Raw genomic sequence first — 26,797 nt, forward strand, 5'->3', positions numbered from 1 at the left:
TAAGCATGGGCGAATTTTGCGAATCTGGCGTTCGCGAATTTGCGTATTTGCGAACTCGCAATCCGCAAAATCCTCGAACTCTCGCAAATATGCGTTTTTTTTTGTGTTCGCAAGGGTTTCTGCCAGTTTGCAAGGGTTTTGTACCAGTTCGCAATTGCGAACTTACTTGTCGGCTCGCAACGGTCGCGACTTTGTTGTTTCTACGTCTGGTTCATCATCACAGGTTCACAGCACCCTCTGTTTCACCACTGCCACCCTCTGATTCACCCATGCCACCCTCTGGTACATCACTGCCACCCTCTGATTCATCACTGTAGATTATGGGGGGGAAAAGCAAGCACACCTGCCCTGCTTCAACTGACATGAATTAATTTCTGTTTCATCACTGTAGATTATGGGGGGGGGGGGAAGCAAGCACACCTGCCCTGCTTCAACTGACATAAATTAATTTGGGGTTGATTAATGTGTCACTGAATTTAAACTTCCTGTCTGGCACCTGCTTCCTTATCTGTAATTTGCTTTCTGTTTCAGTGCAATTTTTTACCCAGGACCTTTGTGGCCTACTCGTAGCTATTCTATGAGCCTGCTGTGAGAGTCAGAGCAGGGTCATAGAGTAGTTGCAAGTAGGCAACTGAACTCTGAAGGGGCTCCACAGGAAGCACTACAGGGAATGGTTACTAATGATGAGTTTGAACTTTTGCACCTGCTGAGTGCTTTCAGTTTTGCAAAACTCGTTTTTTCTGCAGAACAGCAACTGTAATGCCCCAAACAAACGTAGGCAACTGAACTCTGGAGGGGCCCCTCAGGAAGCACTACAGGGAATGGTTACTAATGATGAGTTTGAACTTTTGCACCTGCTGAGTGCTTTCAGTTTTGCAAAACTCGTTTTTCTGCAGAACAGCAACTGTAATGCCCCAAACAAACTTACTTGTGAAAGTTGATTTCTAATCCAAAAGTGATCCAAAGAAAGTCAAAAAGGCCTCAAATCCCAAAAAGTGCAGGCAAATGTCAACCTGAGGAGTTATTCTGATAAAAATCATCATTTTCAGAAGGTTTATGCTGCTTGCTGGTGGATTTCTTGTGCCGAATTGCAAATGTTGTAATTTCGCGAGTGCGAGATTGTTGCTGCCGGCCGCATCTACATGTTCGCAATTGCGAACTCTCCCGATGCGTCGCCAAACTCCCGCGGGATCCCGCAGCAAGATCCAAAATGGCGCAGCACTCGCAAAATATCGAGAAAAACAACTCGGCAAATGCTGAATGACGGTAAGTGAACGCCGACCGCCGCAATATTGTATCACCAAGCAAAAAAATCAGCTGCGTGCAAATTTGCGGATTTGCAGTAAATTTCGCAAGAGTTCGCAGATTGCGAATTTACCGAAAATCCGCAAAATCCGCGAGCGGAACGGATTTTCCGCCCATGCTTAATTATCTGTAATGCTTTTTGAAGCAATTATGTTTTTTCACATTACTTTTGGCTCGCTCTTCATATATGTGACTGTGGACACTGTGACCGATGTGCAAAATAGTTTGTACTCCCCAAATAGGTACCCTGGGAGAGGGAGGAGATGATAGCCTCCAGTGTGCCTCCCATTTCAATACCTTCAGACCTTGGAAGAAAGGGATGTCATCAAGAAGTTTCATTTGAATAGGCAAACGATATAGGATTCATGTCATTAGCTGGAGCAAGACCTCCTGCCTCAAACACTAATCCCACATGTATCCCAGCTATTGTAAGACGCGTGCCAGTATTGCATTTTCTGGCCACAGGTTCCTTTCATTACACTGTGGCTATATCTGGTGGTTTGTCACAACCAATATTCAGTAATGTACTACAGGACGTGCTTTCAGCAATGATGAGACACATTGACAGCTACATCAAGTTTCCCAGACGTGAGGATTTAGCCAATGTGAATGTTCATTTCTATGGATTTGGTCACATCCGACATGTAGCTGGAGTCATTGATGGCGCCCATATTGCCTTAGTGACAACACAAGCCAGGGAGCAAGTTTACCGTAACAGTAAGCACTGGCATTTAACGTGCAAGTTGTCTGCTTACTGGATTTATACAGCTTAAATACCTGTGCCCAGTTCCCAGGATCAGCCTATGGTTCCTTCACAATGCGGAACAGCACCATACCCCAGCAGATGTCACAACTACTCCAGAAGAGGGCCTGCCTTATTTGTAAGTTTGATCTGTCCTAACTTTGTGTTATTGATGTTAGGTAGTATTGTCAGAAAGTGTGTTACTTATTGTTGCACTTATGTCGGTCTTCCATCTAGGAGACTCAGCGTATCCCAACCGTCCATGGTTATTGGCACCGCTGAGGAATCCAACAACGCCTGGGGAAGTCCGCTACAATGAGGCCAATGGAAGATCACTGCAGCCAGTGGAGTGGGCTTTGGGCTCCTGCAGGTCAGTTTGAGATGTCTGGACAAGACGTGGAGAACTCTCCTCAACTCACCCGGGAAGGTGTGTCAAATCACTGTGGCCTGCTGCAAGCCTTAGAGCATCGCCCTCCGATGAAACATCCCTTAAATCGCAGACAATGGAGACCATGAAGTATCACCAGGTGAGGATGCTGAAATGCCAAATGATGATGATAGTGGTGAAGAGGAAGGAGCTGAGTTGCATAAAGATCTCATGGACAACTTCTTCTCACGTTTGTAAGTATGTTGTAAGATGTCATGACTTTGACTATTAAAGCAATTCGTGTGATGATGTGAGGAGTGTGTTTAGGGAAAATATTAGGAAGTTAAAGCTCTGGAACATTCTGGTGAAAAGTGTTTGTGAAGGAAGGTTTTGACACATTATTTTCTTAGTGTGGCTTTGTTCAGCTTAGATTTTTGTTGTGGACTGTGTTCTTCAGAAGTTGACTATGTAAATTGTGTCATATGTATGGTGTCATAGCTAATCTCTTTGTTTTGGTCTGCTTTAAGTAACATCACCATGGCATCTTCATTTGGACTTTTCAGAGTTGTGACATTAGCAGTTATATAATGATGTTTGGACGTACGAAGTGGATATGGATTGTTCCTGAGAATATCTGTCTCAAACTCTGGGTGTACAAAACCTGTACCAAGACAGCTTGCACAGCGATAGGATAGAAGTTAAGAGGAATACATTGGACTTGTTAATTGTCGCATGGTGGTCCTAATGTAATGTGTACCATCATGTGCACCAACAAAATGTTATTGTGGGCCCAAATCATGCAAGCCTCTCTTCACATTGGCTAAATCCTCATTGTGTATAAACGGTATGTGGCTGTTGATGTGTCTCCTCATTGTAGGCCAAAGTGCTCTTGACACATCACTGACATTTGTTTGTGACATTCCATCAGATGCAGCAACACTGGATTGGAATGACCCTGTGAATCTGTTGTACTGCCATGTATCTGTTTATTGGCTTAAATTATGTGGGATTCTTTTTATGAGGTAGGCTATATGGCTCCAGCTGATGACATAGACAAATTTTGTTTTGCCTACTCTACAAGAAATTGTCTGATGCATACGCTCCTTCCATGTTGTGAAGGACTGCACCTGAAAATGTGATCACTGACACAGAATATTTGAGTCATGATGATTTGCTTTGTTTCTAATATCATGCCAGCCTATGGTTGGAACAATGGAATACAGATGTTATAAGACAAGACTCTTGTATGTATGTTTTGATGTGACATGGCTGTGATCCTGATCTACACATTGTGTACATTCAGCATATCCATGCTTACATAAGCAGCTTCTATTGGCATTGTAAAGTTCACATGGGAGTACAAATTTACATTTCTAGATGGGAGTTTTACTACAGCAGACAATGGGTTTGAGACTTGTGTCTTTATTAAAGTGGTAAAGGTGAAGAGGTACATTGTGCAAAAACAAACAAACAAATGTGAAGTGGCCAGTCATGGTGAATAAAACCATAGTTGTAGATGCCAAATTGTCTGCAGTCCAAAGTCCAAAATACTACTCTCATCAGAAAGGGATAAGTGTCCAAAAATAGTCCACAGAGTGAATGTGTTAGATACATTGAGGGAAATTACAAGGCATATTTACAAAAAAGTCAGAGCATGGTGCTGCAACAAATTTGACGTTACAAAAGGGGGTGGTAATGGACGGAGCATCTGAACCAATCAAACACTCACACCCAGTCAAAAGATCTGGGTTTAATCCATCACCGTTCTTTAGACCACTCTGCCACCCCAGTTCAGACATGGCTATATGCAAATCAGTCTGACCCTGTGCCTCATGGGAACAGTCCAGCCCGAACTGCCAAGCCATGCCTTCCCTGGACCGGAAACAAGCTTCTGAGGACCGGTTTCTGGCATTCCAGCCGTCTTCAGCCCGGCTTGCTTGAATCCAGTGGCAAAGTGAGCAAGGGACTCGTGTCTGAGCATACCCTGCCACACTTATGGTGGCCAAAAGCGGTACAAAAGGGGGTGGTAATGGACGGAGCATCTGAACCAATCAAACACTCACACCCAGTCAAAAGATCTGGGTTTAATCCATCACCGTTCTTTAGCCCACTCTGCCACCCCAGTTCAGACAGGGCTATATGCAAATCAGTCTGACTCTGTGCCTCATGGGAATAGTCCTGCCCGAACTGCCAAGCCATGCCTTCCCTTCCCTGGACCGGAAACAAGCTTCCAAAGACCAGTTTCGTCTTCAGCCCGGCTTGCTTGAATCCAGTGGCGTGGAGTGCATGGGACTCACGTCTGAGCATACCCATCCCACTCGGGGTGACAATTGCAAAAACCACAGGTGATGGACAGAATGCAGAACAATGTCATACATTCACCCCAGTACAGAGATCTGGGCCTAAATCCATCGTTTTTTTGCACCCCACCCCACACCACCCCAATTGTTAATATGCAGGAAGGGACACCTTCCTGCATATAGATCCGCATTTATACAGATTCCTAGTGCTTTCGCGCACACGCCATACCTTTGTTTTGTAATGGAAGGAAAGCAGGATTTTCAGCAAGTTGCATAGATGGGGTGTATAGGAAGTCTGCCCCAGTAAGCATATGAAGTCCCTCCCATGCCCATCACAGGCATTCAAATGTGTTAATTTATTTCCTGGGATTTTTATGGGGCCAGAACAGCGCAGTGTTGAGTGGCCAGGGAGAGGTCTGATCAGCCTCTACCGCCGTATGCGGTTGGAATGGTGTCGGATGGGGCCAGACATGTAGGAAGCTAGCATGGGCGCAATATGCGTATAGTTTCAGATTTGGGGCGCCAAGTCCGCCATGTGTGAAAGGGAGCGTCAGAATATCATATGCAATTCGCGGCTGGTGTCCTGCCCATGCAAGAGAAATTAAGTTGGATCACAATCTATTGAAGAACTGAATCATAAGAGGAAGCGGTATGTTTAAAAACAAGTAGAGAAATGTTGGTAAAATAATAATTTTGGCAATTGCGATTTAGTCTGTCAATGATAGCGGAAGCTTATTCCAGATTGGAATTTTTGCTTCCAGCCATTCCATAGCCCTACCATAGTTCGCTGACCTGAGTTTGTCTATATTTCTTCTGAGCCAAATGCCCAAGTATCTAATCGGCTCAGTTGCCCATTTAAGTGGAAACTCTGTTAGGCAAAGTTGTGTTGCATCAGTAAGAGGAAATACGATGGATTTGCTCCAATTGATGTGGGCGACCGAGTATCCACCTAAACATATGGCTTCCCTGGTCATGGGATCTAAATTCTTCTGTGGCTCATGGATGCATAAAGCGACATTGTCTGCATACATATGGGTAACAAAAGCACAGACAGAGAACCGATGCTGCGCTGAGTGTGGTGTTGTTCTAGTCGAGCAGCAAGAGGCTCCGTGGCAACGGCGAAAAGCAGGGGCGAAAGTGGGTATCCCTGCCGTGTGCCTCTAGTGATTACGATGGGTTTGGTAATCTGCCCATTCAGTTTGATGCGCTCCCAGGGAGGATGTACAGCAGTCTAATGTTGCGAATGAAGTCCCGGTTGAGGCCATGGCAGGCCAGGAGAGAGAACAGAAAAGGAGTCAAACGCCTTAGTGGCGTCAAGGAGTGCTGCCACTGCAGGTAAGGTGGGATTAATTTGATGCACTATGGAGAAAATAGTTCTAAGGTTATGTGAGGTGGCACAGCCTGGAATAAAGCTGGATTGATCTGGGCATATTATTAGCTGCATGAGGGGGAGTAGTCGATTTGCTAACATTTTGGCGAGTATTTTATTGTCCGTATTGATTAGCGATAGGGGGGCGGCATGAGTCGCAAGATGTTGGCTGCTTTTCTGGTTTCAGTATTAGAGTAATGAGTGCCTCGCGAAGCAAAGGAGGAAGGCATCCGACTTCAATAGAATCATTGTACATTTCCACAAGGTGGGGTATTAAAATTGGGGTATGCTCTTTATAGAACATCGGGGTAAGGCCATCCGTGCCGGGTGCTTTGTCAGCAGGGAGACTCGCAATGACCTGAGTGATTTCCTCATTTGTGAATGGGGCATCAAGATATTCACGGTGGGCTGGACTGAGTTGAAGTACTGTTGTAGGGAGTCTGGGTCCTGTATAGATCCTGAGGTGTAGAGTGGAGAATAAAAGGTAGTGATTGTTTTTATAATATCGTCTGGTGCGGTAATTATATTACCAGATTCGGTGCACAGCTCCTTCATATAAGTGGATGGATGGGGTTTCCGCAGCAAAGAAGCCAGGGCCTTACAGCGGCGCTCACCCTCACCACATCTGCTGGCAGTCGTCTCATGGCCAAGGAAGCTAATCTGGCGTTCGGCTGCTGAGTGGTACGTAGTGATTCTGACCCTGATTTCAGCAAGTGTATCCGGATTGGGCTTGGAACAGCAAGCCTGATCCAGAGCTTGGATGTCAGTCTCCAAGCGTCTCAAAGTGTCCTGTCTGGCCCGGAGGACTCCAGCTTGTTTTGCGATGCATATCCCTCTTATTACCACCTTAAACGATTCCCAGAGAATTGAGGGAGAATCGAACAAGCTGGTTTTGAGTTCAAAGAAGTCAGTAGTGCTGCTGCGCAATTCTTCCTTAAACACTGCGTCTCGTAAGGCATGAGGAGGCAAAAGGCCACGCGAACATGCGCTGACGGGTTGGTGACAGCTTTAACGTAAGATGTACTGGGGCGTGATCGGATAAGGTGTGAGGCATGTGTTCGACTGACGAGGTCCAGCTGGCCACGTCCTTTGTTGTGAGCCATAAATCGATACATGACTAAGATCTGTGTGTGATGGATATATAAGTGCCTTCAGTTTCCGTAGGGTGAGTATATCGCCTGTATTAGTGTGTGTAAGGTAGCAGTGGCTAGTGGTTGCTGTGTTCGCACACCCGATTTATCAATAGTGCTGAGCAGTGCTATGTGAAACTGGCCACCCCATATGACTGGATACCGCCAGTACAATTGTATTTCAAAATTGGCTTGGCGGGAAGCCATGGCCCTGATGGCGATAAAGTACGCCTCACCAACATTGCAGTCCACCACAGTCAAGGCAGGACACACTCCATCAATGACAGTTAGCAGTTCACTCTTCATGCATCGTAATACAGCGGGCGGAAGACCGCTACAGTATGGCGGTTAGACTGCCAAACACATAATCGGGCCCTTAGAGTGTATCTGCACATCAGGAGTGTAACACAGGCCCCTGTGTAATGTACTCTTTATGCTGTATACTGCAATATATTGCATTAAGAGCCAACAACTGAAATGCCATGGTCATTTATAAAAAGAGAGAAAAAGAAGGTTTAATAATTTAACTCTTATGTAAAGAAGGCTAACTCGGAACATGTCAAACTTATTTACATTTTTATTGAGAAGCAAATAAAAAGGAGAGAATGATTTATTGATGGCATTAAACACTATGCAAGAAGTAAATTATGCATTAGGAATGCATTAGTTCAGGTGAAACTATAAGGAGAGCATTCTAACCATCCATCATGAAAGTAGTTTAACACAAGTTACTGATGTGTGAAGTGCAGTGCTTCAGCAAATGAAGAAAGGGTAAAATGAGAGCAGTAAATATATGAAATGCAAGTAAAGTGCCTTACCAAAGTACGCCCACGTAGTGGTACAATAGAGTATGGCTGACAGATTACTGTTAATGAGTGCAGACGAAAGAAACTTAAAGCTGCATTCTAATGGCCTCCTCTAGATATGGAGGTTAACAGGAGATCTCCAAAAAATCGGTGGTTGTATCATATGCCTAACCCCATTTTTCTTCACTACATTTAATGTACAGTGAAAATGAGCATTCCTGATTATTTAGAAGGAATAATAATGCCAAAACTAACGGAAGAAGAAGTAGTTTTTTTAAATAGTGAAATAACATCTGAGGAAGTCAGACTCGCAATAGGTAGCCTAAAGAAGGGTAAAGCGGCAGGACCTGACGCCCTACCCAATGAATTCTACATAGCTCTAAAAGAGCCTTTAATTGGCCACTTAACAAAAGTCATGAATAAGATCTACATGGAGCATGAAAAAATTCCTGACTCATGGAACGACGCCATAATAAGCCTTATATTAAAACTGGGGAAAAACCCAAAAGCCTGTGAGTCCTATAGACCAATATCTTTACTTAATTGCGACTATAAAATATTTATGAACATAATAGCGAAAAGACTATCAAAATTAATGCCAAATCTGATTGATCTGGACCAGAAAGGCTTCATAAAGGGCAGACAAATTCAAGAAATAACACATGAATTACTAGCTACAATCGACGTAGCTATATCAGAACAGTTACCCCTCACGATCATTACTTATGACGCGGCAAAAGCCTTTGATCGCGTAAATTGGCTATTCCTAAATAATATTATAGAGAAAAATAATCTGGGAAGTAATTTTAGTAATATGGTGAAGGAAATTTACACAAACCCTAGAGCAAAAATAATAGTGAACTGGGGTCTGACAAGTAATATCATTATCCAGAGGGGTACGAGGCAAGGCTGTCCCTTGTCACCTCTATTTTTCAATTTATATATTGAACCTCTAGCTTGCTCAATTAGAAATCATATCCAAATAACACCTTTTAAATACAAACATTAGGAAAAGAAAGTGGCATTATATGCAGATGACCTTATGGTGTTTACAGATAACTACAATAACTCAGAAGCAGCAATTAAAGAAATAATGAATGACTTTGGCAGGGTCTCAGGCTATTTGATAAATATTAACAAGACAGAGGCAATGAGTTGGAACTGCGCGATAAAACCTGCTTTTTCAAAGGAAAAAATAAGATATTTAGGGATCACGCTAACTGAAGATCTGAATAAAATTCCCCAATTAAATTTAAATTTAGTAGTAAAAGAAATGAGAAGACTTCTCAAAACATGGTCTGGTCTACCACTAAACTTTTTGGGCAAATCAAACGCAGTCAAAATGACCATTATCCCCAAATTCACATATCTTTTTAACACGATTCCGTTGGAGTTTAATAAAGCTGCCATAAAGAAAATACAGGGAGAAATATCCAGTTTTATTTGGTCAAAAAAAAGCATAAGAATTGCGTGGAACAAACTCAGGAGAAGGAAGAATCAAGGGGGCATTGCAAGTCCGGACATTATTGAATATTGCAGGGCTTTTCAGTTTAAAAACTTTAGAACGCTGCTAATGAAGCACGGTAATTTCCCGATCTTTCTTCAACATATTACAAATGGAGAAGACTATTTCCTTTTCAAATTTGGCCATCCCAAATTCTTCAAGAAAGTAAAATTGAAGCTATTAACTAATGCGGTCAATTATGGACGCAAATTAGAAGTATTCTGAGGATCCCATACTACAGCAATATGGCTCCAATTTGGGACTCACCTGGAACACCAGAATGCCTCAAAGATGCATTATCCAGTGTAATTAGACAACTAGGTTTTGAAAAATGGGGACAACTTTTATGTGAAAATGAATTAATATCATGGGAACATCTGCACACAATAACGGAAGGGAAAGTGTTGAAGTTTAAATATTACCAACTGAAGAGCTGGGCTAATACCATCCCGAAAGAAACAACAGACCCAGGAAACTTTGAAAAGGAAATGACAAAGGAATTCATAATAACAAAAGAAATATCAAAATGGTATTGGGCATTAATTGAAGCTGGTGAAGAAGGTCAATCAATATCTGAAATAATTTGGAGAAGAGAGTTTACCAACGAAGAGATTGATCTAAACATGATGTGGAAAAAATCTTCGGAACTATGCTGGGAGTGCATAAAACCCGCGGCTCTAAAAAGAAATCATCTGTTCTCAATGCATAGAGCGTATTGGAGCCCAAAGAGATTATCAAGTTTCAAAGGCGCATCAATAAAATCTTGCAGTAAATGTGGCGAAGAAAAGGCAGATGACACGCATATGTTCCATCACTGTCCGGCACTTGCGCATTTTTGGCAAGAGATTGGTAAGACACTCTCGGCTCTAATGAGAACACCAATAACTGTAAGTACCTCTTTAATTATTTTTGGGATCGCCTTAAACACCATTAGATTAAGTAAACATCAGGAAAATTTATTGTTTGCATTGATATTACTGGCACGTAGAGAGATCTGTATAAATTGGATAAAACCGACACCACCGTCATATGAGGATTGGTTAAATTCAGTAATTAGGGTATGTAGGCTGGATAGGAAAGGGAATAGTACAAAAAGAATGCAGTACTGGGAGATATGGGTAAATTTTTTTACTCCTGAGTGACTATTTAGACCTTTTCCTTTGTGCTTTGGCCAGTTTTTCCTTTCTTTTCCTTTTTTTCCTTTTCTTTTTTGTTTTTTTTTTGTTTTTTGTTTTTTGTTTTTTCTTTTTTTTTGTTTACCAATGATTAAAGCGGAGACAATAATTTCCTGGCAGGATTGGATTCCCGCCGAGTAGCTCTAAGGCTAGCTCATCACAGAACGCTGGAATTATTGTGTTGGATAAAGGTAAAGAGGAGAACTTTGACTGGTCTTGAGAAACAGCTGGGAAACTCCCCTCAGGATATTTAACAGAGTCCCGGGGCAGTGAAGGTACACAACTTGAACAGACCATTAACTTCCCCCGAACACCTTATTATTCACACTCTCATCGTAATATGAGGTTTAAAAAAAAAAAAAAAAAAGAAAATCAGCATTCCTGTTGCAGACTTGTCGCCAGCTCCACAATTGGAGACACCCTCTACACAGTCCTGGGGATTGAAATGGTGTCAAATGAGCCAATTAAATATGCGTGACCCCTCCGATGTCATTCCCCTCAGCAGAAATGCTTCCCCCTACCACCATTGAAACATTTGTCGCCTTGCAGAGTAAAGTTTTCTAAATGTCTCCAATATACTGGGGGCAACACTCAGTACGTCAGGTAATGTTAGTTATGAAAATTCTGTGGATAAAGATCCATTTGGATGGTACATCTTGAGTAAACATGTGACGGAATGTCCACCATGATTTAATTCTAAAGCGCCTGAATCACCCCCATCAGGGTATCTCAGCGTTGTAGTAGACAAAAAGGAGCTTAGAGGGAAAAACGGTCATTGGTCGCCCTCCACTCAATTATATATTTCCAAAACAAGACCTAGACCGACCAGGCATAGATGAATCAATCAGTAGCTGGTGCACCATCAACTGCAAAAAACTTTTTGCACAATACTCCTCTCTTTTAATTGTTGAGGTAGGAGGTACATCCAAAGTATGCCATAGTATAGAGACAAATGCCCAAACCCTTGAGAAAACAGTAAACAGTTGTGAGACAAACAAATAACACACACCTATGTGCCTAAATAGGTAAATGAAGAAAGGTAGAAAAAGTGTGTGTGAGCGAGATGGCGCCCCACGGGCGAATCACCAACGGGAACCTGGCAGGTACTCACCAGGATTGCCCTGATCTCATCATTGGCGCCAAAAAGCTCAAAAGAAAGATAAGTGTCCACAAAACAAACAAAACAGTGTTTGTGAGGGAATGCAGTGTGTGGGATCAAACAAACAACCACTAAACCTGTGAACAAACAGGTACGTAAAAGACCACAAGCAACACAAAGCTTATCTTTATTTTGTTACTTTCGTGTTGGTCATGGGATGTAAAAAAGTGAGAATGGCTAATCCCTATCTAGCCATACTCCACTTGCCAACATGTTTCATTGCCACTTCCATCTCGGGCAATTTCTTCAGGGCGTCACAGATTTGTGAGCCACTGCATGAGGACAAACATTGTCTTCACAACCTCAAACGACCACTTGGGCTCATACTAGTCGCGAGGTCCAAACCAACGCGAACTCAAGTGCTGAGACAATGCTGTTTCCCTTCCTTTTACTGCAAAAGTTGCGGAAAGAAGAGTGACTTACATCTGGAGTCACCTTGAAACCATTTTTGGTTTGGACCTCGCGACTGGTAGCTGGATCCCATGTTATTCAGGGATTTGTGAACCATGCAGCATATTTTGAATTTCTCTCTTTGTTTCACTGGAAGCCAGTGAAGTTCTCGAAGTAATGGAGAAGCTGAGGTTCTAGGAGGGGCGTTGTTAACCAATCGGGCCGTGGTGTTTTGGACTACTTGCAGTTTGCTAAGGGAGGATTCCATGGCAGAGATAAGTAAAGTGTTGCAGTAGTCCAGGCGGCTGAGAACTAGGGCTTGGACCAGAGTTTTGTGTATGGATGTTGGGCGAAGATGCTCCGGAGGAGACCCAGTGTGCAATAGCTTGTTCCTGCTGTGTGGTTAACGTGTTCTTCTAATGTAAGTTTCCGGTCAAGTTTTACCCCTACATTTTTCACTACTTTGGGGGATGGAGCTGACCCTAGTTCCTTAGGCCATCAGTTGGGGGGCCATTTCATTGTTGCTACTCCGAACAGCATGATTTCAGATTTTTCAGTACTTAGCTGGAGGAGGTTGTCTCTCATCCAGTGAGCAATGCCTTTCATACCCTCCGAGAAGGTGGATTGGATGTTCGTGTCTGTTTTATCAAAGGAAAGAAGAAGTTGCGTATCATCGGCATAGGAGATAGGGATAAAACCGAGTTGCCTCAGTAGACCAGCCAGAGGGGGGCCATGGAATTTCTCAACATCTGATAATTATTTTTCCCCAGACGATTGCTCCCGTAAGACACACTTGAGCCGTGTCAGGGAAAACCCTTTGCTGAAGGCAGACCTTACAGGTTCAGGGTTAAATTCAGATCGAGTTTGCTCAGAAATCAAAATTTCGAGTTGTGCAGTAATTATCACACCCTTGTAGTTTTCCCATGCTGAATTCAAGCCAGTCAAATGAACTGAAATGTATTGTGTAAAAGTAACTGTCATTGGTCAATACATGCAGACTTCCATAGGTTATTCCACAAAAACTTGTAATCTGGTGATACTTATCGCACTCATTTCTGACTCTACAGAGTCAGACTTTATCAGGTGCCTTAAATATCAAACTATTTACGGGCAGCTTGTATTGATGGCCTAACTGGGAACAATTATATATGTGATGTCCTGGTGGCTACCATTCTGAATACTGGTTTGCTGCAGACCTGCTTGAGCCAAACAGCAAAAAAAATCTTTACCCCAAGTGATGTACAATGCCAAACATACAATCTACATTATGTTTTTAATAATACGTATCTGAATATCTGCTTTTTCTGCAAATACAAAAAAAACATAATGCCAACATTTATTGTTGAAAAAATATTTTAATTGCATACCTCAGACAACATAGTCAATAGTCAAAATGTACAAAATTCACAAAATAAACATCTCTCTATACAACCAAAAACTATTAAACGAAAGTCCATTGTCTCAATTAAAAATATTACTATAATGTTGTGACTTTTTTATATTTTGACTATTGGTTATATATCTGACGTAATAACATTTAAATAACAATAATTTGGGTGTTAAATTTGCTAGTAATTGCACAAAAAAGCAAATATTCAGATGCATATTTTGAATAATGTAATGGAGATTGCATATTCAGCATGGAACATCATTTGGGGTGAAGGTCTTGTTTGTCTGGTGTGATAGTGAGGATTCTTTTACCCCTTTTTCCTCACACCGTGACCTGCTCACCATTGCCTGGTAAAATGCTATGTCAATGGAATACACTACCTGCAACCATTAGCAAGTCAACAATTTCCAATGAGCAGCACTCCAGTACTGTGGCAGTAATCCTTTCTCCTGAGTGCAAAGCTTCATGAGAGATTGCCACAGAGCGGAAGGAAGGAATTGGAAACCCAAATACTTTACCAGATCAGCAGATTTTAATCTAGCGATCAATGGAGAATTATAGATGTCTCAACCAGATTCCCTCACATCACAATTTCCAACATTTTCCAATCACTTGACCTCTCTACCATTCTACTGAGGACAACAACTAAGCAGGAGTGGCAGGAATCATCCCCAATCATGAAGCAAGGATGCTAGATCTGAAAACAATTCTACATGCTTACTCAGCTTTTCTTGCACAAATGATCCAGCACCCACTCACTACAACACATTTTTCTGTGTGCACCTCTTGTGGGTGGACGGAAGAGGTTAATGAAACTCAGGATGGTAGTATTAGTGCCATATCTTACTAGACTTAGTCCTAGGTTTCTCCTAGCAGCATGGCACACACATGAAGAGAAGTTTTAGAAGGGCAAATGACATAGCCTGCCAAAGGTTGCCACATTTGCACAATGTACTGCATTGAATTATGGAATGGGAACCAGGTATTTTTCAGTGAAATTTGTGATCGGAAGATCTCCATGTTTGCCAAAATAGTGATTCATTTCCAATACTCTTCATAGAAGTGCAATGCAACTAATCTCTTTTTCAGTGAAAAGCACAAATAATTCTAAAGTACATCAACAAGGCCCATCCTTTCCTGTAAAATCCCACAATGGTCATCTTTCAAAGTTTTGTCTCATGCAGATCTCACTGACATTCTCAACTCCTTCAAAATCAGTTCTTTTGAAGATGGTGCCATTCCATCATCCTAAATTAAAGCCCTTTATATAGAAGCTCTCTTACCCCTACTCACCATTTTCAATGCCTCTCTCACTCAATCTTCCCGGAAGCTCTCAAGACAGACCAGATACTCACCTTTCAAAGGAACTACACTAGACCGTAATAATTTGCCAACTACCAACCCAACACTCATTTATCTTTCATCGGCAAGAGCATTAAAAAAGAAGTCTGTGCTCAACTCCGGGGCGTGGCCAAGATTCCGTCCGCAGCAGACACCCACTGAAGAGCTCCGTCTGAGCCCAGGCAAATATCCTGAAAATAGTAACAGAGGTGCCGTCTTCGGTCCTAATTGTTGCTGCCCACTCAATGATCTGAACCCCAAGGACATGGCAGTGGGCTCTGATCTTAAAGAAGCCCTGATAAGAGCCAAATATTGTGCAACAGAAGTGGATTCCCGGCCTTGCCTGGGTGACGGAGGCCCAGGAACGCCGAAGGAGATGTGGCGCTCTGAAGGAAGAGTTAAGCAGAACGGACACGTGCTCATGCCAGGGGAGTAAAACTCGACTCCTCCCGCGATTGGGGACAAGTGAAGGACCTGGACACGTGTCGTAGATCAATCGTTCGGAGACGTATCGAAGCGTCACTCTGAGTGACAGTGCCTCTGGGACAAGGGGCAGGCACCGCAAGAGGCGAGGCAATTACAGTGGACCTCTGCGAGTGTTTGCGAAGAGATTTGATTGGGCCCCCTGGAGGAAACCACGTAATGTAATGTAAGGAGGAGCCAACAGGGCTGCCTCTGGGTTTGGGCCCCAAATTGTGAGTGACCAAAGGCGCACCCACGTTCAGCGCAGGGTTGCAGAAGCCTCCACACCTGCGGCTGGGAAGAGGCCTCCAGATAAGAGAATCATCGGCCAGGGACAGGGAGTGGTACAGCGGCTGCGGCGCTCAGAAGAAGACGCTGTAAGAATTTATCCGGGAGCGCCATCCCGAACACACCCTTGGCGTGAGTAGGATCCAGAATGAAATGGGGAAATGGGGCAGCTTGGTAACTATATATGGGCCCATTTGGGGTAGCACAACGGTGAAGACCAGAGAAGATCGAGAGCCTGCTGGTGGGTCCCCCATTGGGCCTGGAGCAGGACCACGATTGGAGGCAGAGCAGCTGGCCTCAGTGTGGAGATACGGGGGCCTTCCTGCCTGGAGACCTCGTGAGCTGACGGGATGGAGTGTGGAGATCACAGAGTCACCTGAGAGGGTGCTCAGGTGGGGGCAGGGCCCTTGGCCTGGGTGCGTGCTTACCCTGCAGAATATAGAGACAGGAGTTAAGAGCAGGCTTGGGTAAAAGGGACCCCTGGTGAAGCAATACTAGGTGCTCCAAGATGCCAGGAGTGATGTACGAAATGCAATAAGGGGGACCAAGTGGGGAGTTGTCTAACAAACACAACGTGTGCTGGGGTAAAGGACAGTTGCAGCTGGTGGCCAAGGAAAGCACAATCCCTATAGTGAACTTACAGGACACGCACATGTAACCACAGGATATGTAATGTATTAACCACTCTCTGTACCTCTGTTTCAATTGTGTTCATGGCTGACGCCTGTGTTGGAGTGGGGCAGAAAAGTTTGCGGAAGAAAAGCATGACCGGCACAGCCAAATCAGCAGAAGCACACAGGGAAGTAAGGCATCTGTGAGCCACAGGAGCTAGTTCCCGCACCATAGCTGAATGATTATTCAAGCACATCTGATATAGTGGGGCAGCACTGAGCTGCGGGGGCCTGCTCTGGAGGCGGTGAGATCCCATTGCTGCTTTGGGTGGCAACAGCAAGCATCATCTATCGGTAATTTGGACACTACTGAACGTGCCGTACTCTGCAACTTATTAAGTCCAGACCCAAACATTAGGGTGGACCACCAGATGCAGAATAGCCTTCCCAGGGCAATGTAATTACTGAAGCAGAAGAGACAGAAGAACACAGACAGTCCATACAATCTCACCTAGATAATATATTGTCTGCCATTGCAGATACAAAAGCCACCCTCCAGCAAGATATAGGGACAGTGTCAGTGGGGCTGGGATTATTACAGGCAGATCATCACAAGCTTGCGGACAGGGTGAAGAAAGTGGAACTCGCCCTGAAACAGATACAACCAGAACAAAAAATGGCATCCCACAGACTGTACGACTTAACCACCAGGTTGGCAAAACAAGCAAGGCGGGCTGAGGACAAAGAAGGGTGCAATCACCTTAATAACATCAGGTTGGTGGGGGTCCCAGAGGGCACTGAAGGAACAAATATGATGACTTTCTTGTAGGATTGGCTCCAGAAGACAGTAGCTCCGGGATATCTCTCCAGGTTCTTTGCATTGGAAAGGGCCCATCATGGCCTCTAGTGTCTGAGAGACCCGAGCGACCAGTGGTGGGAAGGCTGCTATACTATAGAGACCGAGATGCCATAATCCAACACTCACGCACACATGGCCCATATGTGATAAACAATAGCCAGGTGCAAAATTTCCTGACTTTATGGCCAAGGTGCAAATACAACGTACATCATTAACAGCTCCCTCGCATCCGCCACCTTCCCGGAGAGCTGGAAACATGCGGAGCTCAGCGCCCCCCTGAAGAAACCCACCACGGACCCCACGGACCTCAAGAACTTCCGCCCCATCTCGCTCCTCCCTTTTCCTGCCAAAGTCATCAAGAAGACCGTCAACAAACAACTATCCGCCTTCCTCGACACAGTCTCCCACCGTACCCTAACAACCCGCCTCCACCACGCCGGGATCCAAGGGAAAGCTCTGGAATGGATCACCTCCTTCCTCTCCGACAGAACTCAGAGAGTCCGCCTCCCCCCTTCCGCTCAGCGGTCACCAAGATTATCTGCTGCATTCCTCAAGGCTCCTCGCTCAGCCCCACCCTTTTCAACGTCTACATGAGCCCCCTTGCAGCCATCGCACGCCAACACAACCTAAACATCATCTCTTACGCTGACGACACCCAGCTGATCCTCTCCCTCACCAACGACCCCGCCCCGCCAGAGCCAGCCTCCAGGAAGGAATGAAAGACGTCGCAGAATGGATGAAGCTCAGCCGTCTGATGAAACTGAACTCAGACAAGACGGAACTCCTCATCCTCGGACAATCCTTCTGAGACAACTCCCGGTGGCCCCCTGCACTGGGCACCGCCCCCAAGCCCACGGACCACGCACGCAGCCTGGGCTTCATCCGGGACTCCTCCCTCACGATGACCAAACAAGTCAACACTGTCTCGTCATCTTGTTTCAACACCCTGCGCATGCTCCAAAAGATCTTCAGGTGGATCCCCACCGAAACCAGAAAGACGGTCGCCCAGGCCCTCGTCACCAGCCGACTGGACTACGGGAACACGCTCTACGCTGGAACCACAGTCAAACTACAGAAAAGACTCCAGCGCATACAGAACGCTTCTGCATGACTCATCCTGGACATTCCCCGTCACAGCCACATCTCTGCCCATCTGAGAGACCTGCACTGGCTCCCCGTCAGCAAGAGGATCAGGTTCAGACTCCTCACCTACTGACACAAGGTTCTTCACGACATGGGCCCGAAATACCTCAACATCCGCCTGACATTCTATAAAACCCACACTCGAGCTCCGATCCGTCAGCCTCGCCCTCGCCACCATCCCACAAGTTCGCAGAACCACCACAGGAGGAAGATCTTTCTCCTACCTGGCGGCCAAGACATGGAACACCCTCCCCACCCACCTACGGCTGACACAGGACCATCTCTCCTTCAGGAAGCAACTCAAGACCTGGCTCTTTGAGCAGTAGCAGCACCCCCCCCTCTCCTCCCAGTGCCTTGAGACCCTCGTGGGTGAGTAGCGCGCTCTACAAATGTGTTTGATTTGATTTGATTCGAAGAGAAGTGAAAAAAGCACTGCGAGCTGAAGGTGTGCAATACTCCCTGTAGTTCCCGGCCCGGCTCTGAATACAGCTGGATGGGAAGGCATATTTCTATGACTGTAACCACACTATCCCTGGGAGAATCCTGGGAAGGGAACTAGAGGTGCGGGGAGCTAGGAGCAGGCAGCCTCCAACATCAAATGTTCATCACAATATGGGCCACTCCCAGTATAGTGACCGAGGTGCTCAAGGATTAAATTGTGAGTGTGGATATCTCACAAAAAGTGAAGGGCTGGCCTCACACACCACCAGGTGTCATGCTTCATCATCGGCTGTCATCGCCCTCTAGAAACTCAGTTTGGTAGAGGGCAGGCAAACACTGAGGGAGTGAGATTTAAAAACCATTATAGTTCCCAAATTAAATTTTAATGTGACCTGCAGCTATATGGCATTAAAAACAAGTGAACGGTATAATGGGGAATTTATTGTCCCCTCACCATGGGGAGTTTGGTCAACATGTTTGGCACGTCGGGGAGGAAAGAAGGAAAAGAGCACACATCCAGTAGCAATCCTGGGAGACGCACCTTGAGGCAAGTTTGACTACAGGGGTCTTCCATCTCTCCTCCTCCCATGGGGCATGTAGGCTCTTGTCTTAGGGCTAAACATGAGCCATTCTACAGTGGAGTGTGACACAGGTCACCCCACAAAGTGGTACCTTCTCACCACAAGGTTGGTAAGAACAGAGCCCCTCTTGTTTTAGGTCCTGATGAATGCCACAAACCAAACTGGGCCAAACGGCAGAAACATGTTGACCATACTCACCACGGTGAGGAGACAATAAATTCCCCATTATACCGTTCACTTGTTTTTAACACCATATATGTGCCTATCACATTAAAATTTAATTTGGTAACTAAAATGGTTTTTAAATCTCACTCACTCTTCACAGGCCCCCACTTAGTTTAGAAGTGCATCCCTTTCATCAGGTGTATGCCCGCCTGTAGTAATTAGTGACACAGATAGTAAAACTGAGTTCTTTATTTGCTAGTAAAACATCACAGACTGCCGTCAGCTTGTCACCATTAATGGCTCGGGTCTCTGTGTCAACATTCCACAGCGAGCGCCCGGCTGTCACTTGGGGAGATACCAACATTCTACATGGAGGAGGGGGGGGAAAACAGGGAGAGGGTTTGGGTGAACCCATGTTACAAGTTACAACACATCATCCCCCTTAAGGGAAATTTGAAAAACACTGAGGAAACAATACAAACAGCGGATGCAGGTCAGTGCCTGCATGTGTGTCTATCTCATTATGTACTGACTGTGCCATTGGGGAGATGTTCTGAGCCTATCACTCCTTCTGTCTTGCCTTATGTTTTCTCCTGCTTCGTTACTTCCTGCCCTTCCTATTCCTGTCCCCTGTTCTCTCCTTTCTGCCGGAACCACTCGATCGTGGCTCCATAACCTCCCATCTTCCAGGACCACTGAATTTCTGTTAGGCCTGTGAATGGTCTTGGAGACATAGAACTTGTCGCCCCCTCTCCATAGTCTCTCCGGTTTCTTTACATAGACTCCTTGACCTTCCTGAAATTTTCTCTCCTTTACTCCCCACTTTTTGTCATACCACTCCTTGTATTTACGTTGGCTGGCTTCTATCTTTCTCTTGACTTCTCCATGCTCGATTTCCGTTGCCTGTTTTCTCCCCATCCATCCTGGAGAGAGTTTGGTGCCTGCTTTTCTTCCTCTCAATAACTCAAAAGGCGTGCTTCCGGTGGTGGACTTGGGCGTGGTGTGGTACGCCCACAGCATGTCCCTTATGGCTTCCTCCATGTTCTCTCCCGCACGGTTGGCCAACTGTACGCATTCCTTCAGCATCCGGTTGACCCTCTCCACCTTTCCATTGGCCTTGGGACAATACAGTGGCGTACGAATGTGATTCACTGAGCAATCTTTAAGGAAATCCTTCATTTCTTCTGACACCAGTTGGACGCCGTTGTCGGTGATCAAAGTTGAGGGTATGCCTTCTTGGGTGAACGCCTCTTTTAGGAACTCAACTATCACTTTTGTGCTCACGCTGTGTACTGATTTGCAGGTTATCCAGCTCGAGAAGTAGTCCACTAGGACCAATAAATAACAGTCTTGTGGACCTCTTCCATGGATGGGACCTGCAATGTCAAATCCTAACTTGCTCCACGGCACTTCTGGAACTTCCACTGGTGCCAGTGGTGCTCTTCTTGTGATTTTGGTTTTATCGCTCAATGCGCATGCGTAACAATCACGCACCTTATCCTCCATCTCTCTGTCCATAGTCGGAAACCAGTAGTCTGCACGAAGTCGGGCCTTGCACAGGCTTCTCCCAAGATGTCCTTCGTGGGCCAGTTCCACTACTTGGTTCCTCAGGGCTTCTGGTGGGACTAATTTTCCTGATTTCAGAACGAGATCCCCTTCCACTGATAGCTCCTCTCTCACATTCCAATATGGCTGGATCTCTTTCTCCACATCCTTGCATTTCTTTGGCCATCCTGCCAGGATATACCTCCTCACCTTCTTCAAATCTTCATCTCGTACCATTTGTGTTTCCCAGGACTCTTTTTCTACCGCCGCCAATCGCACCTCCAGGATAGAACTATTCTTCTCCTCTTCCTCTTCAACTCCTTCGGTGGGTGCTCTCGACAAGAAGTCTGCAACTCTGTTTTGTTGCCCTGGAATGTATGAAACGGAGAAGTTATAGGCCTGTAAGCCTACGGCCCATTTAGCTATCCTAGGTGTCATGCTTTCCATGTCCTTTTTTGTGAACAGGGCAACCAACGGTTTGTGGTCCGTCTGTACTTCAAACGTGGTACCCCAAATGAAAAATTTGTAGTGGCGTACAGCCCAATACACTGCTAGAGCCTCCTTCTCAATGGTTGAGTAATTCTTCTCTGACAAGGTGAGTGTTCTAGATGCGAAGGCTATCACGTTTATCTTGCTACCTTCTTTCTGCGCCAGAGTCGCCCCTATGCCTCTGTTGCTCGCGTCTGTGGAGATGATGGTTACCCCATTGGGATCAAACTTCCCTATATACGGAGCTTCGATGATGGCTTTCTTGATACTCTTCATGGACATCTCTTGTTCCTTGCCCCACTCAAACACGCTGTCCTTCTTTATGAGGTCTCTCAAAGGCTGTGAAACCATCGCAAAGTCCCTGATGAATTTGGCCATATACTCTGCAAGGCCTAGAAACGACAATATGTCCTCCTTGCTCTTGGGAGTTGGGGCTTCCTCCACTGCCCTCACTAAGTCAAGTTTTGGCTTGATGCCGTCCTCGGATAAAGTATGTCCCAGGTAGTCTACTGAGCTTACTCCCAGTTTGCATTTGGAAGGTTTTGTGGTGAAGCCTACTTCTTTCAATTTTTCCAAAACTCTTCTAGCCATTTCGTTGTGTTCTTCTTGCCCACATCCATAGATGAGTATGTCGTCTTGAAAACAGACGGTGTTCCTGCAGTCTTTCAATGCATGTTGCATAACCCTTTGGAAGGCAGCTGCAGCTGATGCCAATCCGAATGGCATTCTCAGGAACTTGAAGTTTCCAAACGGGGTGGTGAATGCAGTAAGGATTTGGGAGTCAGGATGGAGTTTGATTTGATAATAGGCCGATGAAAGATCCAGCACACTGAAATACTTGGCCCCTTTTATGGTGCTCAGCATCTCCCCTATCCTGGGAAGAGGAAATCTGTCCACCAGGATGTTGGCATTCAAGTCTCTTAGGTCTACACAGAGTCTTATGCTGTTCCCTTTATCTTTGGCCATGATAACAATCGGTGCTAACCATGCAGAACTCTCGATTTCTGTGATGACCCCTTCACTGACTAATCTCTTGAGTTCTTGCTGGAGGGGCTCCCTCATGCGTAAAGGTATGGACCTGGTCTTGTGCACTACTGGCACCGCCCCCTCCTTCAACACTATCTTGTGCATGTAGTTCTTGAATACACCCAATCTATCGCTGAACACTTCTCTGAACTCATTGGTGAGGTCCTCTGATATTCCTTCTGGTTCAATTAACAACACCTGCTCTCTATTGTTTGGGTCAAGTGTAATCCCCAACTGTTTCTGATGTCTCCAGCTCAATAAGGTCGAGCCTCTAGTGGAAACATATACCTTCCCCACCGTGTGCCTATCCTTAAAGGAAATTCTCATGATCGCCATGCCCTCTAGTGGAATCTTCCCTTCGTTGTAACCTTTGGGACTGATATCAGGAGGTAGCAATTCTACAGGGCGATTGGCAAACTTGTCCTCAAACACTTTCTTATCTACCAAGGTATATGGGGAGCATGAATCTGCAAACATACAAAACTTGACCCCATCAAGTAGAACATCACATTTTGGATACACATCATCATTATTGTCCTCATCCCCCACTTGAAAAACATAAGACTTTTCCCTTTCCTCTTCCTGGTGCGTTTCCTCAATAACATGTACCGCCTTCCCCGGGGCCTTACACACTTTAGAAAAATGGCCCCACCGGTTGCACTTACGGCACTGTACATTCCTAGCCGGACATTTCCAGTTATTGGCTAAGTGGTTGGGACTTCCACATTTGTAGCACACTGACGAACTAGGTTTGCTGCGAATAAGCTCTTTACCCTTTTCACCTACTTTGCACACTGTTTCGCTCTCTGTACTAGATTTTCCTTCAGCCCTCTCTCTGGTTGAGCCCTCTGAAACCTTCATTTCTCTCATGCAGCGTGCTGTGTGTTCTAGGCCCTTGGCTATGTTAATTGCCTCTTCCAGATTGGGGTTTTTAGTAAGTAATTCCTCTTGTATCTTTGTGTCATTAGTGCACCTCACGAGTTGGTCTCTTATTAAAGAGTCCGTGAGCTGACCAAACTCGCAAGTGGCTGACAACCCTCTCAACACTGCTATATAATTGCTCACCTTCTCCTCCCTCTTCTGAACTCTCTTAAAGAACTTATGCCTTTCCATCACTACGTTTATTTTTTCCTTAAAATGAGCTGCTAATTCTCTCAGGGTGCTTTCATATACATTGACCCCTTCTTCCACCACCTCTTCCTCATCTTCAATCAATCTTCCAGTAATGTCCTCATATATTTTCCTTCCATGTGTACCTAGATTATGTAGCAATATGTGTTGTTTGCGTATGTTAGTGTAGTTGCTTCCACCAATTGCTATTAGGTATGATTTAAATATTCCTTCCCACCTTCTCCAGGGAATCACTGGTTCACCTAACTCATTGAGGAAGGGGGGTGGTTGGCTCATTCCAGCTCCTGCCATGGCCATAAAACTTCACCCTTAATTGGTAAATGAATATTCTGGCAGAACTGCCGCCCACAATATTATGGTAAGCTTAACTCTTCTGCATTTACTACTGAATTGAATCACCATGCAATATTAAACACTTCCCCTTTTTCTCCTTAGTGTGAGACACAATTTCATAACAAAAGCGAAACATTCACATAGCACCCAGGGGCGTACAGTCCGCTTTCTGCCTCTACCAGTCTACTTTCACTCTCCAATTGAATTGCTGCTTTCTCTTGGCTTCCCTCAGCTTGGTTCCTGTGAGGAAATGTATTCTGTCGGCTGGGCTGTGGCTTCCTGTGCTTGCCCCTCTAAGAAACGGCAATCCGAGCAGTCTGTTCGACTAGCCCCCCGAGTTTCCGTGTGTGCTCCCAGAAACGAGTCTGCTCCGTTATCAGGAGGACCCGCGGTGAGTGCGCTGCTCGACTTGAGCCAGCTGGCAGGCGCGCAGTCAGTCAGGACTCTCAGCTTGTTTACCGCTTCAGCGCCGCGCTGAAGCGTTTTCCCTTTCTTTTTTGTAGGACACGCTGAGGGCTGATACCATGAGGGGAAACATTCACTCTGATCTGTGAGCGAGCGTAGTTCCCCTCTGAAACTGACCAGACCGCCTTAGCTTTGTCGATCGTGTCACCGCCCTCACCCTAAATGCGCGCCGTAGGTTCAACGCTGCTACACTAAGCCAGCACAGAGTCCTTCAATTTCACTGGGACGTCGATGCCCGGTTTGGCACCCGAATGCAGAAACAAATCCTGAACCCAGCAGTTTCTCTTCGCTTTAGCGCTCGAGACCACGTCACACTCAGTCATGCGATGCCCGATAAGACACCCGAGATAAGCCAGGCAACTAAAGCATTAATCACAGGAACCGTGCTATGCTGACACAGCGCTGCAGAGACGCCTTACTTGATTATATTCTCTGCTCCCACGTCCTTCTGTCACGCAGTCACTTTCCTTTGTAGATACGATCACAGGCTTCATCAAATTTGATGAGGTTGACAAGCACTTCACAGGTCCAGGGAAACGGCAGTCACTGTCCCTGGCTCAGTTTCCTCCTCCTCGTCGCCAGGAAAATGTAGTAATTAGTGACACAGATAGTAAAACTGAGTTCTTTATTTGCTAGTAAAACATCACAGACTGCCGTCAGCTTGTCACCATTAATGGCTCGGGTCTCTGTGTCAACATTCCACAGCGAGCGCCCGGCTGTCACTTGGGGAGATACCAACATTCTACATGGAGGAGGGGGGGGAAAACAGGGAGAGGGTTTGGGTGAACCCATGTTACAAGTTACAACACCGCCCTCTACCAAACCGATTTTCTAGAGGACGAGGACTGACGATTATGAAGCATGACACCTGGTGGTGTGTGAAGCCAGTCCTTCACTTTTTGTGAGATGTCCACACTCAAAATTTAATCCTTGAGCACCTCTGTCACTAAACTGGGAGCGGCCCATTTTGTGTTGAACATATTTCTATGACTCCCCTAAGGAAGTGTGATCCTGGCTGGAAAGCTGCAAGACAGACTCCCAGCCCCCAATACTGTGGAAAGGCACGAGGGTAACACCCAAACCAAAGCAGAGAAGACTACAGAAATCTACCCGGCGGATCACCTTACCAAAACCTACCTCATCTCAAACAGCATAAGAAAAAGAAGCAGCCCTGAAAGTAGTGGCAGGAGTGCTTTCAACGCCTCCAGAGGGTGATGGAGCTGCAGAGGCCACAGACCATGGGACTGGTCAATCAGACTCGGGGAGGGGGGGCATTGGCGCGGAGTGAAGTAATGCTCCTACAGAGCTCGTAGAGCCAGGTGTTGAGCTGGTGGAGGATGGACAGAAATGGGGTTGTTTGTCTTAGTGTGATAGTAGTCAGCGAGGTGATAATTAGATGGGAGCAGCATGATGCTTTGGAGAGCAGCAGTCATGAAATATGCATGTGATATGGGTGGAGCATCGGAGTGTCAACGTAAGACATCCAGCAGACACAAGACTGCTGGTGTCGTAAGCTGAAGCCTGGGCGGGGACAGGAGATAACCGGTCTTAGCTTGAGTCACACCCCTAGCTAGATAGACTTTACCAAGATGTGGTTAGTCGTCATCTACCTTTATTCCTTTTTGGATTGTTTACAGGTTTGGGTGGCTAGCCATTGTGAAGCTGCTCTAGGGATGGGGAGTTATTGGTTCATAGGGTTTATGTCCAGTGATCCTCGTATATCCAAAGCGCAGGGGGGGAGTAGAGGGGGAAGGAGAACAATGCTGTTAGAAATGGAGGTCTCTAGTTGGCAGAGGTAGGTACCTTTGTCCAAATACGAACCCTTGCTTCTAGTCAGGGTAAGGGAGATACACACTTTAGATAACCCTTGCTCACCCCTTGGTAGCTTGGCATGAGCAGACAAGCTGATCCTAAAGGCATGTGTATAGCATTTGTACCAACACTCACAGTAACACAGTGAAAACACCACAAATGGACACCACACCAATTTAGAAAAATAAAATATAGTTATCTAAACTAAACAAGACCAAAAGGACAAAAATCCAACATACAGATACTCAGAAAAATGTCTTTGAAACAGATATTGCAAAAATAAGCTTGTAGAAATCAAAAGCACCAACTGGGGCTATTGCGACGTCAGGACAGCACGAAATCCAAATACGCCGCCGCCCGCGAGGATCGCGGTGTCGGGCGCGGAGTCACACAGACCACCAAACAACAGTACCTTGAAAACGATGTTGTGACAATGCACGGTGTCGAAGATGGCCGATGTCGGCTCCA

This window comes from Lissotriton vulgaris, chromosome 6 (assembly GCF_964263255.1).
Source record: "Lissotriton vulgaris chromosome 6, aLisVul1.2, whole genome shotgun sequence".
Lineage (NCBI taxonomy): Eukaryota > Metazoa > Chordata > Amphibia > Caudata > Salamandridae > Lissotriton > Lissotriton vulgaris.